The sequence below is a fragment of the Mirounga leonina genome, unplaced genomic scaffold (assembly GCF_011800145.1).
Source record: "Mirounga leonina isolate KUSES-001 unplaced genomic scaffold, KU_Mleo_1.0 Mir_99, whole genome shotgun sequence".
Taxonomy (NCBI): domain Eukaryota; kingdom Metazoa; phylum Chordata; class Mammalia; order Carnivora; family Phocidae; genus Mirounga; species Mirounga leonina.
This window is the reverse complement of record NW_023270971.1, coordinates 4,698,064-4,711,174: the sequence shown is the minus strand read 5'-3', so window position 1 is coordinate 4,711,174 and position 13,111 is coordinate 4,698,064.

The following is a 13,111-nucleotide window of genomic DNA, read 5'->3' as shown; positions in this document are numbered from 1 at the left end:
GTAGTCCTGATGGAATGAGAATATGGCAGAAATGGCGAGGTGGCCATAGGTAGGACATTTGTTTGGGAAAGACTGAGTTTTCAGATAAAGTCTGAGGTCCTCTGCCAACTAGATGCTTCCCTTCTCTTTGGTTTCAGCTCCCACCGTTTTCCTTCTCCCTTTCCCAATGTACATCCTAATGCAACAGCAACTTTCTACTGGTTCTTAAATATACGAGGAGGTTTCCCCCACCTTTCACAAATGGTTTCACAGTGGCTGCATCTTCTTCTGGGTGAGCATTCATTATTCCCTCTGCTAGGAGCACCCCCCCAACCCCCACTCCTGCCACACCCCCTTCTCTTCCCACCTTGACTGTATGGCTGGTGCCTCTCATCCTTCAGGGGCAGCCATAATGCCACCTTCTGGGAGAGGCCTCCTTGGACCACCCTTTATAACATAGGTCTTGCCTCCTATTTCCTATCACAGCATCCTACCTCTTTCTTCCCCAGTTCTTCCTACAAACTAATTTGCACAAAATCCATTTCCTCTCTTGATTATTAAATGTCTCTCTCATTGTATTGTGAGTGCCTCGAGGACAGAGCCCTTCTGTCCTGCTCCCTGCTGTACCTGCCATGGCTAACAGAGTGCTGAGCACACAGCAGATATTTGACGAACGAGTGACTCTTCTTCCTGCCTTTGTACCTTGGTGAATTCCTTCTCATCCTTCGAAGTCCATCCAACCCATGAGCTATTCCGCTAAGGACTTATCGCACCCTCCTCGACCAAGATGGCGTCATTGTTGTCTCGGCCAGGTCCACAAAGCATCATCCACACACCAACATTAAGGTACCCAATACATTGTCTTGTAACTGGATTAAAGGTCTATTGAGCCCCAAAGACTGTGAGTTTCTTGAACACCCAACCTCTCTTGCCACCACCATGTAGCATTCCTCCTCTGTTTCTAACCACAGCGCTACTCACGCCCACAGAAGCCATCGCCTTCTAATGACGTTATTTGTCCAGAGCTGACTGGGCTGGGGACTGAGGTGAGATAGCAAAGACCATGAGAAAACAGTTATTGCTGTTTGTGGGATGTTCAAGCTAAGTATGCATGGCTTGTAGATGTACCCATAAAACTATCTTAAAAGATGTTATTTCTCCAGAGCACTGCTTGGTTCTAAGGTAAATCCTCCCACTGAAAAATCTCCAAAGTGAGGCTTCCATTTGCAGGAAAAAAGAAGGAGGAGGAGGAGAAGGAGGAAAAGCAGGATAAGAAGGTGAAGGAGGAGAAGAAGAGCTTCACCATCTAGTGGTAGAAATCTTAAACTGCAGATATATGCATTATTAATGTATTCTTTCTCTCACTCAGCAGCTACTTACTGACCACTTATTATGTGCCAATAAATGACCCAGACAAGTCTCTGTCCTCATTTAGTCATTCCCATATTGCTCATTTTCTATGGGTGGATCATGTTGTTTGGAGCTTTGGTGTCGACAGGTTTAGGTAAACACATCCATGGGAGGCCAGATTTCTTGGGACAAAGGTCAAACACTGGTTTCTCTGGGTCTCACACAAGCTGCTTTTTTGGCCTGATCAGTAGCTATAAAAAATATAAACAAGTTGGAGAGATTTAAATACACACACGCACATGGACTTCTGGCTTCTCTGGGAAAAATCATGAGATCTGGCAGTCGGGCCTGCATTCTTGCATCTCGGCAAGTGGCTGGAGCCGAGCAGCTTCTCCCACAGGTGGAAGCCACTCTGTCAGACCCACATCTCTGTCTTGTCCCCTCACGCGTTTGAGTGCGATCGCTGTTCGGATGGATCCACACCTTGGGTGGATTATGAATCTCTGCTTCTATTCCTAAGGAAGGACATCTCCAAATCTCTCCAATCCTTCCAAGAAGACCCTTCTTTTCGGGAGAAGCATTTATAGCCACACAAAAATCAAGGAGAGGATACGCTTCTTGACCACCCCTAGATTAAGGGTCATTTACTTCTTTGGGTTTCTGTCCTTCAGAAAATCTCTTCACTTAAATCCCCCCAACTTGGTGATTTCCCCTTCCCTCCTTGTTTGGTGAAAGAGAAGGTTCTTATAAAGACGTTCACCGCTTCTCCCTCCTATTTATTGGACACTTCCTAAGTGCCATGACCTCTGCTTCCTGCCGGACATATAGCCGAAGCTGCGACACACAGAGTGGGCACTGTGGCCATTATAAAAGGTCCATGAGGTGGTGAGAGCGCATGGAAGGAGCGCGGGACCCACTGTGGAGTTGGGGGAGTCCTGGAGAAAGTAACGCTGAAGCTTAAGCTTCCGGATAAACAGGAGGTGGCCGAGGAGAGAGAAACGCACAAATGTGACTCAAGGACCTTGTTGCAGGTGGAGAGAGAAATTCGGCAGTGCCCCTGAGCTCTGCGGAGAGCGCAGACTTCGTTCTGTGGCTGATGAGGAGCGAGGAGAGCTTATGAGCAGGGGAACGCATGTCCATACCTACGTTTCCAGATGACTCCACCAAGAGATCCATGTGAAGAGGTTTAGCTGAGCACTAAGGCTGCTGGTTCCTTTGGACCCCTCCTAGCTCAGTTTTGCAGGGACCCGTGTCGCAGGACACGGGTCCAGGAGACACAGCCCGGTTTGAAGGCGTGAAACTGATGGCTGTGGTCCCCAGCCCCCGCACCCCCCATGGCCCGTCTTGTTTGGCCCTTTCCATGCGTGTTGTTCTGTCCACTTTCCCCAGAGTGCTCTGTTTTCTGCGTAGTTCCCTCGACGCTTTCCATGTAATTCTGGCATCTTCCTGGAGCGGCTGTGGGGTTGCGTTGCTTGGAGAGCTACAGCAGCGAGGTCGCGACCTCCCCACCCACCCCAGGGAGTCCTCGTATCAAAATCTCAGCTCAAAGCCTAGTTGGAAATAGTCGATACAAAGCAAAAAGTCAACAAACAGTTCCCTGGAGTCTTGGCACCGGAAGGTATTTTTCTTTTTCCTTTTGCTCAATTCCCAGCTGCTCAGCAGCCTGAACTTCTGCCTACCCATCTACGCCCCGTGGCAGCTCCCAACTGTCCTGCTGAGGCAGGACCCCATCCAAGCCCCCACTCCTTCCAGAAGGCCCTCCCCTCTCCAACGGGGGGCCAGGGCCCTCCCCAGATGAACCGCTCGAGGCGCCTGGCACACCTAGGTTCCGGTCTGAGAGGCTCTGGTTGCTAGCTCTGTGGTCTCAGGAAACACATCCCATCGCCCTGGACCCCGGCTTCCTTTTCTGGGAAGTGGGAATGGTCATCTCTGTTCTGCCGACCTTACAGCGCTATTTTGAAGAGGAGAAGATGACGCTACAGATCCATTCAATCATTTACGAAACACATATTGATTCCTCAGCCACGTGCAAGGCCCCTGGGAGATGAAAAGCCCTTGTTAAAGTGTGACGTGTTACACAGGTACGACTCTGTTGGATGCAGAAAATTCAGAAAATTCATGAGCGACTAGGTCAGACTGGGCGTGTTTGTTCTGCTTCCCTCCCCTGTCTTGTCTCCAGGGAGGAGTGACCGCTAGCTACCTGAGTACTGCCCACTCATATATGTTCGAGGCAAAGCTTTGGTAAAAGACTTAATAAATGGAGAATATCAGCCTCTAGGTGTTTGGGAGCTTCCTGCACTGGAAGGCTGGCTGTGGGAGGTTGGTCAGTCACCTTTTTCCTATTGCTCCAACATGGACAAGTAGGGTCCCAGACAAAGGACAAAAAGGAGCTCGTCCTGCATTCTGGTGGAGAGCTTCCAACAAACAGTTAGGGCCAGAGCGCTCTTCTCCCACTAATCCCCAGGGCTTCCTAAAAGCCACAACCTGCCTGCCCATCATGGGCTTCTCAGGTCCTCCTCCCTCCTTTCGTCCAGGCTCCATGATCAGAAGACTCAGAGAAGAGGAGGGGAGAAGAGAGAGAGTCATCACGGGCGTCATCCTGGTGGGGAATGAGGTGCTCATGGGAAGACACGGAAGAGTGAGGATCCCGGTGGGAAACGGGTGGGACCCTCACCTGAGAATAATCTAGGGAAGGTTTATTTACAAACAGGAACCGCAAAGGATCACGTGGTCATGCAGGGTTAGTAGCAGAGAAGTTGTTACCCCTTCTAGGCCCAAAGAGGTGAGGGGAGGGAGCTGAAACCAGAACCCAGAAGGAGAGAGCTGTCTTACCAACTAGAAATTTCTTCAGTGGTTGGGCAAGATACTGGTGGGTTTTAATACAGAAGTGGCAGGAAACTTGGGGAGACAGGTGAAACCGTGAGAGCTGTTTAAAGGCAGACTTCACGAGGCTTGCAGCTGGAATGGACTCGGAAGGAAGAGAGAGAGGAAGGAAGGGCAACTTATAGGTTTCAGCCTTGGGCTTCTGGGCAAGAGGTGGTGTCATGAATCTTGGCTGGGAACACAGGAGAGGGGAGGGGAGTGTTGGAGGATCCATGTTCAGTTTGGGACCTGCCAGGTTGAGAGGACTGTAAAACATCTAGGTGGAGGTTATCTAGTATTCAGTTGAATATGGCATCTGAGGCCCAGAAAAGAGACCCCAGTTAGAAATACAGACTTAGATTGTATGCGAACAATATAATCACATATGTTAAAGGTCTCCCGGTCACATGTGCATGAAACCATGATGTCTGATGCTCACTGGGCAAAGCAACCAGTCCATGGCATTTTGAAAAATGCCCTTTGTCACCACCCTGGAATTATGGCCACTCCTAGAAAAGATAATGCCCGTTATGCTGGCCCATGCTAATTACTGTCCACAAAATAGCCATTTTGCAGTAGAGGAAACTGAGGTCCAGAGAGGTGAAGTGTAGTGGTTAGGATTATTATTCTTGCAAGTGACCAAAACCTCAGTTTAAACCATTTTAAATAAACAAAAGAATTTATTGACTCAGACCCAGGGGTGGTTTTTGGCTTCAGGTACAGTTTGAACCGGAGGCTCAGAAAATGTCATTGAGACAGAGTGTCTCTACTTTGCTATTTGTTCTGCTTTTCCTCATACATTTGTTGGTTTTGATCTCAGACTGGCCTGGCTGCATGATGGTGACATAGTTACCACGACTCCAAGCCTCACGTGCTTATGTCTTCAAATCTAGTGAACAGGTAATGAACATTTCTCACCCAGAAGCCCTATTAGAGGCCTGAAGTCTTCCTCTTGGCTCTAACTGGGCCTGTTCTTGGCCCTGATCCATCACTGTGGCCAGAGGTATGGGATGTGCCAATTAGAGTAGGACAGTATGAGCCTACTTGTGGAACTGGGAGAAGGGTCAATCCCACCAAAACATTAGGATTTCAGAATAGAAGAGAGGTGCATCCACTGTTGAAAATCAGGGTGCTGTCACCTGAGAAGAGATGCTGGGGAGGGGAAAAAAACCATAACCACAAGAAGAAGGGACCTGTTTGAGGTCACCCAGCTTGTTAGGATCAAAGCTGTTCCCTGTGTCAGGTGTTCACCCTACCTTACTTTCTTCCAAACCTTATTGTCACCTGAGAGTTTTGTTTCCATCAATGATCCCAGAGATTTAAGGAGGTCAGAGGCCAGGAATGGTTTAATCAGAAAAATAGTCGGGATTAAAACATAAGAGAGGTCACAAGTCCTTCACGATCACCCTCTGGCCCAGTGTCACAAATTAGCCAATGTTGGACCACAGAGTACCAGGAGGAAAGCCACTGCCCCAGGTGGGCAGGCAGGAAAGAGCTAGCCCAGTCCACACGCCCCAGGCCTGGAAGAAATCAGACCCTAAGTGGCCAGGGAACTTTCAAGACCTGCGAAGGGCTGGTAAGGACCAGCCCAGTGGTCTCTAAAATTGGCCTCAGTTTATTATTCACTGTCAAGTTATTCCATGCGACTTGGTCACTCTTTCTCTCTGCCTTCTCTGTCACACAAAGTTTTGCTGGTTGAGGTTATTTTTAACTCAGTACGGGCCCTTGGGGATCATCACAATCCAACTCACTTGTTTTGCAGAAGAGAGAAACAAGACTGTTTGGAAGTGAGTTGATTAAGGCTACACGTTTCCTATCAGAGCTGATCTCCCACCTGGGATCCCACTACACTGGGGTTGCCCCCATCCACCTCTTCATGGCCCCAGTGAGGAGCCGAACTGTGCTCTGCCTTATTAAAGAGCCACACATTCCCCCCAAGACTGGTGGGGGCAGGTGGCTTTTGCTTGAGAAATTAGAAATAAGGTGGGTTCCCAAAGAACATTTGCAAGTCAGTCTTTGAGAACTCAAGAACAGTTCCCCTAGAAACAAGGTTTGGGGTTCTATAGGTTCTCAGTCTGACTCCTAAAGCCCAGTGGACATTAGCAGCATGAGATCATTAATTCCTGTGTCTACTCTTGAGGGGTGGACACTGAACTTCACTTTGGCGCTTTTTTATAGGAAGGCATCAGAGACCTCGGCAGGACGCTTACTCTGGGAATTTGCTTGCAGTCTGTCTGGGACCCTTTCCACGTCTTTGCTCTTGAATGACGGCCTCACCTTTTTGCAAGGCTCGCTTCCAAGTCTTGGGTGTGTGTGGTGGTCCAGGAGCCCACAACCACAGGGCCCCGTGCTTAGTTTAATGCTCTGCTGTGGCCAGCTTGAAGTCCCTACTAATTTTATCTTCGATCTCACGTTTTGTAGGTCAAGTCAGATGGTCAAGAGAGCATGCATGTGAACAGGGGAGATACATGCACACAGATGCCCACTGCTGTTCCTTTGGGCCTCCTTCGCATATAGCATTCCCCATGCCCACTGCGGACAGAGCTCAGCTGCACCCAGGATGCGTGGAAGTTAGGTGAGACTCCAAATGAGTACAAGACAAGTGTATCGCTTCGGCCCAGAGAGGCTGTGCTTCTGTTCCAATCAGAACTTGCTTTGAACACGAAAAGGGCAATCGCATTCTCTGAAACATGAGTGACCGAGGATCCCCATCGTATACTTTCTTCTTGATGTTACTTCTACGTAGTGGCCAACACGTGGGCTGAAAGAAAGGGAAAGGTGGGGCAACCCCCAGTTCCTTTCCTTGAAGTCCTTCCTCACCCGTCAGTAAGGTGAAGGTAGAGTGTGGCTAGAATGTGTGTGTATCAAGAAATGAAATAAAAAGAGATGAGTTAGTTTTTTGCAGTATTTTCGCTGCTCTGGTAAGGAAATACATATACCCACGTGAGCTATGAAATACAAATGGTGTAATTTCAGTGATTCTGCATCGAGTTAAGTGCTCTCATGTTTGCCTTTAAGATGAACATTGCACAATATAAGGATGATGGTAAAATTCATGCTAATATCACATTTAAATTTTTCTTGGATCAGTATCAAACAGCAGATACAAGACACCATGGCAAGTTGAGAGAGAGGCCATGGAAGAAAGAGAAAGCTTTATATCTTAGTGTCTTTGGTGGCACCTTTTTTCCTGCGTTTTGAACAAGGGGCCCCACATTTTCATTTGGCCTGGGGCCCACAACTTGTGAAGTCATCCCTGCCTTTCTAGCCTCAGAAGTTAGCTTCTCAAATTCTGTTGCTTCAGCTGCATGGCTTGGACACACGTGCCATTTCGATCCCCCATGAGTGCCTCACCACTTTTCTTTCAAACATTAAGCTGTTGTTTTCATCTACTACTTTCTAGTTTATAAAGAGCTATATTCACTTTCTAAGGCTGTCATGACCAAATACCACAGCCTGGGTGGACAGAACAGTGGAAATGTATTTCCTCACAGGTCTGGAGGCTAGAAGACAAAGATCAAGGTGGGGGCAGTTTGGGTTTCTCCTGAGGCCTCTCTCCTTGGCTTGTGGATGGTCACCTTTTGCAAGAAGACCTCACGTGGTCTTTCCTGGGTGAGCGCATTCCTGGTGTGTCTGTGTGTCCAAATTTCCTCTTCTTCTAAGGACATCAGTCACATTGGATTAGATCTCATCCTAATGGCCTCTTTTGACTTAACACTTCTTTAAAGGACCTAGCTCCAAATAGAGTCACATTCTGAGGTTAGAGCTTCAACACAGGAATTTTGGGAGCGGGGGACACAGTTCAGCCCACAGCATGAGCTTCCACGCTTTTTCACCTTATATTCTATCCTGATTTTTTTTTTAAGGTTTTATTTATTTATTTGACAGAATGAGAGAGAGAGCACAAGCAGGGGGAATGGGAGGAGGGGGAAGCAGGCTCGATGTGGGGCTCGATCCCAGGACCCTGAGATCATGACCTGAGCCGAAGGCAGACGCTTAACCGACTGAGCCCCCCAGGCGCCCCTTATATTTTATCCTCCATGAGGGAGCAGCCAGTATGAGTATTTTGCCAATCCATTCATTCATTAATTTAACAAATATTTCCTGGGTAGTCACTTGCCAGGTACTGGCTAGCTGCTACAGATATAATAGTCAAGAAGACAGGGAGGTACCTGCTCTCATGGAAATTAAGCTCTAGTAGGAAGCAGGCAAAAAACCAACCAAAACAAACATATCATTACAGAAGGTGACAAGTACAAGTCAGACCATACACACAGTGCTGTGATAGAGCATGAAGTGGGTGAGGTTTTCTTTTTTCTTTTTTTTTTTTTATTGTTATGTTAATCCCCATACATTACATCATTAGTTTTGGATGTAGTGTTCCATGATTCATTGTTTGTGCATAACACCCAGTGCTCCATGCAGAACGTGCCCTCCTCAATACCCATCACCAGGCTAACCCATCCTCCCACCCCCCTCCCCTCTAGAACCCTCAGTTTGTTATTCAGAGTCCATCGTCTCTCATGGTTTCGTCTAGTGGGTGAGGTTTTTGATAAGGTCGTCAGGGAGGGCCTCTCTGAAGAGGTGACAGCTAACTTGGCTTAAATATTGAGAAGGATTCCTTAGTGCAAAAGAGCTCAGCAGAGGAAACAGAAAGCCAAAGGCCCAGAGGTGGGAAAGAGCTCAATAGGTGCCGGGTACTGACAAGCTGCCAGGCACTGGAGCGCAGGGTGTGGTGCGATGCGTGGAATGAGGCAGCAGGGTGGGGTCGGGAGGGGCCTTGCCAGCCTTAGTTTAGGAGTTTTGGAGCGTTTCTGCATGAAAAGGGAAGTCCCCGAGGGGTTGCTGGCGGGATAGTGGGCGTGGCCTGTTCTGCAGTGAGTTGGATGGATCGGCAGGGGGCAGGAGCCGGAGGTGGAGAAACTGAGTCCCAGAGGTGTTCAACGAGGGCTCTGCACACGACCACTGAGTGGCAGGGCTGGGCGGGTTCCGACCGCCCCGGGGAGGGCGCGGCGCGTTCCCAGGAACGTGGAGGAGGGCGCCCTCTGCTGTTCCAAGTACTCTTCAACCCGGCTTTGAAGGCAGGTCCCCTAGGAAGTGAAGAAAGGAACTTCCCACCCCTTGATTATGGAATGCACAGAAATTCTCCAAACACATTTGCAAAATAGACACATCCACATTTGGCGGTGATGCGGAGGGAATGAAGAAGTTTCCAATCTTCAGTCTTCTCGGGGAAGCTCGGTTGGAGATGGAATGAACTAGCTCTTGTATTTTTAAGTGTAATTAATCATTTTATTGTTTTTTCTTTAAATATACATGCTCATTATAAAAAAAATCAGGAACAACACAAACATAAAAAAGCAACAAATTATTCCAGATCTTACAACTCAGAAGTAGCAAGAACAAGCATTAACATTCAATGAACTCTATTTTAGACATGGGCATGTATATACATATATAGGTTGGATAAAAATGTCCTCAATAAAGATCCCATTACAGAGACACACTCATTTATTAATCAACATATAACATGTGTGTGTGTGCGCGTGTATATAATTTAAATATATGGATATAATCTCAGTGTTATATAACAGGTCAGCAACTATTTTCCATAAAGGGCCAGATAGTAAATATTTTAGCACATATGAGCCAAGAGATCTTGGTCCCAACTATTCTGCTTTGCCACTGTAGCAAGAAAGCAGCCAGAGGTGACAGGTAAATGAACTGAGTGTGGCTGTGTTCCAATAAATCTTTATTTACAAAAGCAGGGGGTGGGCTGGAGTTGGCCCGAGGTTGTATTTTGCTGAACCCACACTACAAAAGATAAGAGAATTACGCCCCTGTACTGACTCTTCCTTCTACCACACTTCTCCGGATTTTATTTTATTTTCGGTTTGTTAAGGCTTATGATAAAGTATATTCTTTTATTCTGCCTTCATGCCCACACATGATTAGCCTAAGCTGTAAAATTATATAAACTTGGTGTTTACCTTAGTCAGTTTGGGCTGCTATATATAATAAAAACACCATGAACTGGGTTATAAACAACAAATATTTATTTCTTACAGTTCTGGAGGCTGGGAAGTCCAAAATGATGGCCTTGGAAGATTTGGTGTCTAGTGAGGGCCCACTTCCTAGAGAGCGGTCCTTACATGGCAGAAGGGGCCCCTTTATAAGGGACTAATCACCTCCCAAAGGCCCCACCTCCTCATAACATCACATTGGGGTTTAGGATTTCAACACAGGGATTTGGGCAGCCACACATTCAGACCATAGCCGTGTTTCACACTGGTTCTTTTTTTCATAGTTTTTGCATTCATGAGACGTTTATTATTATTCAGCTGGCATTGTTCATCAAATAGTTTAGTTTCTTTTTATTTTAAAATGAGATAAGGAATACTGTATTTATTATATTTCCTGAACTCTTTCACGTCAGAAAGTATCCATCTTCTATTTCTGCACCTTATAACACCCTGACTTGGAATAATGTCCTTGGGTCACACTGTTTTCTTCAAAGCGTGCAGTCACTACACCATTGTCTCTGGGTATTGGGACTGCCTTGGAGAAGCCTAGGAAGCCACCCGACTTCTCCTCACGTGGTTGACTTGCTTTTGCCCCCATGAATGTCTGAAGGATTTCTTTTTTCTTTATCCTTAGAATTTAGGTGTTGGTTTTTTTTTTTTTTTAAAGATTTATTTATTTATTTGAGAGAGAGCGAGTAGGGGGAAGGGCAGAGGGAGAGCGAATCTCAAGCAGGCTGAGCATGGAGTCCGACATGGGGCTCGATCTCATGACCCTCAGATCATGACCGGAGCCGAAATCAAGAGTCTGATGCCCAACCAACTGAGCCACCCAGGTGCCCCTATCCTTAGCATTCAATAATTCAACCAAGAAATAACTCAGTTTTGATCATTTTGTATCAATTTTTCTTGACCTAAGTGTGCCCCTTTAATCTGTGAATACAGTTCTTCCAGGAAATTCTTCCTGGGTTGTAGCTTTGAATTCTGTTTTGTTTTTCTTGATATTCTAAGGATACCAATTGTATCCTCAGGTTGGACAATTTCTCTCTCTCTCTCTTTTTTAAAGATTTTATTTATTTATTTGACAGAGAGAGACACAGTGAGAGAGGGAACACAAGTAAGGGGAGTGGGAGAGGGAGAAGCAGGCTTCCCGCCGAGCAGGGAGCCCGATGTGGGGTTCCATCCCAGGACCCTGGGATCATGACCTGAGCCGAAGGCAGATGCTTAACGACTGAACCACCCAGGAACCCCTCTCTGTGTATCTTTTATCTTTATTTTAATCATGTTGCCTTTTCCTTCTGCACTTTCTACAATGACCCCAGACATCTTACGGTGCCATTTTTCAGCCCTGTTTTTCTCTTCTTCACCATTTATAATTTATTAGATCTTTAACAACATTGTTTTGTTTCTCAGTTTTTTTTTCTTAGCTCTACAATCTCTTTTTTCATCTTAGTCAACTGTTTTACAATTTTTCTTTAAGGGCTTGTTTTATTGAATTCATATTCATAATGAATTCTTCTGTATAATGAATCATTCAAAGGAAATCAGCATTTCTCCTTTGGGTTTTATTTTCTTCCTGAGAATTGTTTGTTGTTTTGTCTCTTTCTTGCCTAATAGATTACTTGCTTTTGTTGTAGCAGATCTGCGTAATTTCTGTACTAATTCTTCTCATTTTGCTCACCCGTAACAAGGAGGAGCTTGTTCATAGCTCCTCTGAGATGGGGCAGATGAATTCTCCCATCACCCTTCCCACTTTACCTGGGACTGTTTTGTCTTCCCTCCTTCACCATATGGTCTGAGAGCTGAGTGCTCTCTTTCATATTTCAAATGTAGAATATCATTTTGAGTTCCCAGTATTTTGTTGACTAACTGCTTTGGGGCGAGGTGGGTGGCTTTAGGAGTTGTACTCACTCACAGTAGAATCTCTTTCTTTTTATGGCTGCCAAACCTAAAAGAGTATGGTTCAGGTAGTATTTCTTTCCTCTCTGGTTGCTGCTGATGAATTATTTTTAAAAATTATTATTTCATCAGATGTGGGAAGAAGTTTCTGTGATCTTGTTTTACTCTGCTTTCCTTAGGTGGGAGCTGGGTGTTAAAGCAAGAGTCGGGTACTTTCTTAGAAGGACTGAGTTATGAAAAGAGACAGACCAGATGAATTTTAAAGTCCCTTTAAGTTTGACATTTTACGGCATGGCTAATTTGGCAGCAGAGGTGACCCAACCACTGGAAATTATCTCAAAGTTCAAAAAGTTTAATAATAAGAGGCATTGTGATTTTCACACCATTAGAGGGCAGGCCTGGCCACAATTTGAAGAAGTCCCTTAATCCAGTATAGTTAACTATTATCAAATGAATTATACAAGAGTTCATTTAAATTTTTGCAAAAAAAAAAAAGTGTGTAAAGGAAAAATTGTGAAGGGAATGGAGCTAGAACTATCTGGCAGGCAGGAGCTCCTCATTTGCAAGATGGAATCTATTTTTTGTTTCTCTTGCCATCTGTAGGCATCCCCAGTTATGAGCTCACTTCTGTCAAGCCCCCCCGGGTCATCTATGTTTACAAATTATTAAGGCACACCCCACTTCTCAGTTGACTGTGCTGTTTTCCAGCTCGTGTACAGAAAGGTGAAATGACTTGTCCAGAGTTACAGCCACCCAGCATGTAAACGGTGAAGACCTGAAATGGAGCCCACCACGGTCAAACCATGGGCGGCCGGCAGGCCTCTTGAGCAGAGCAAGATCCTGTTACTGAGACTTTGTCTTCAGAATTGCAACCACAAGAGAACCAATGCCGGCAAGCAATAAATCAGAGTCCTCTCCTCAGTACTCGCTGTTGGTAGCTCTCTGGTGTTCTGAATCATCATTTGGGACAGAGTCTTCTGTGGCCCAAGGACAAGCCTCTT